This window comes from Neoarius graeffei, chromosome 2 (assembly GCF_027579695.1).
Source record: "Neoarius graeffei isolate fNeoGra1 chromosome 2, fNeoGra1.pri, whole genome shotgun sequence".
Classification (NCBI taxonomy): Eukaryota; Metazoa; Chordata; class Actinopteri; order Siluriformes; family Ariidae; genus Neoarius; species Neoarius graeffei.
In genome coordinates, this window is record NC_083570.1 from 63,243,194 (window position 1) to 63,244,475 (window position 1,282).

Below are 1,282 nucleotides of genomic sequence, written 5' to 3' on the forward strand. Positions count from 1 at the left end.
TACAACATTGCTCGTTTGTGCGCCAAGTCGAAGGTGCGAAAAGTCACTATCAGAGACATGTTGTTTGCCGATAATGCTGCCATCGTCTCTCATTCTCAAGAAGGTCTTCAGAGGCTAATGGATGATTTCTCTAGTGCATGTGACCTGTTCAGTCTACGAATCAGCCAGAAGAAAATGTAGATCATGGGCCAAGCAACACCAGCGCCACCAAATATCACAGTTCATGGGGAAAACTTAGAAGTCGTCCACCAATTCCAATATCTTGGGTCTACTACAACCGACACACTCTCGTTGGACGTTGAAATCAACAAACGTATCGGAAAAGCTTCAACAACGATGGCTAAATTATCAAAGTGTGTCTGGGAAAACAAACACCTCACTGTCTCCACCAAAAGCAAAGTCTATCAAGCTTGTGTTATAAGCACTCTGCTCTACGGCAGCGAGTCCTGGACCACTTATGCACGGCACGAAAAGAAACTTCATGTTTTTCACATGAGATGTCTGCGTAGGCTTCTCGGCATCACTTGGAAAGACAAAGTAACCAACAACGAAGTGCTAGCTAAAGCAGACATACCGAGCATGTACACCTTGCTTCGCAAGCGACGTCTTCGCTGGTTGGGCCATGTTCACAGGATGGATGACGGGCGAATCCCCAAAGACCTGTTATACAGGGAATTGTCAAGTGGTAAGCGCAAGGCAGGCCGGTCCTTCCTTCGCTTCTCAGACGTCTGCAAACGCGACATGAAGGCGTGTGGCATCGACACCAACAACTGGGAGACCCGTGCGACAGACAGGTCAGTCTGAAGGTCTCTGGTGCGCCACAGATTGACCAAAAGTGAGGAGAACATGAGAGCCAAGGCAGCGGAACAACGCCAAAGAAGAAAGGACAGGCAATTCCAACAGCAGCCCATCAATAATGCAACATTCATGTGTCCTCGCTGCAATCGACAGTGAGGATGACAGTTGACTTGCTAACTTTAGGACTGCAGTTGTCATGAACAGTTTTGCACTCAAGTTCCCATCAATGAACAGTTTATAACTTCAACAAAACAGACTTCATGCTAAAACTATAATGAATTTCCTGGTTACACAGTTATACTTTGTGACTATATAGGACACTGTGATAGAAGCGAGTTATTTATAATCATGTTGTCTGTTATCACCCAAATGAGGATGGGTTCCCTTTTGAGTCTGGTTCCTCTCGAGGTTTCTTCCTCATGTCATCTGAGGGAGTTTTCCCTTGCCACCGTAGCCACAGGCTTGCTCATTGGGGATAAATTAG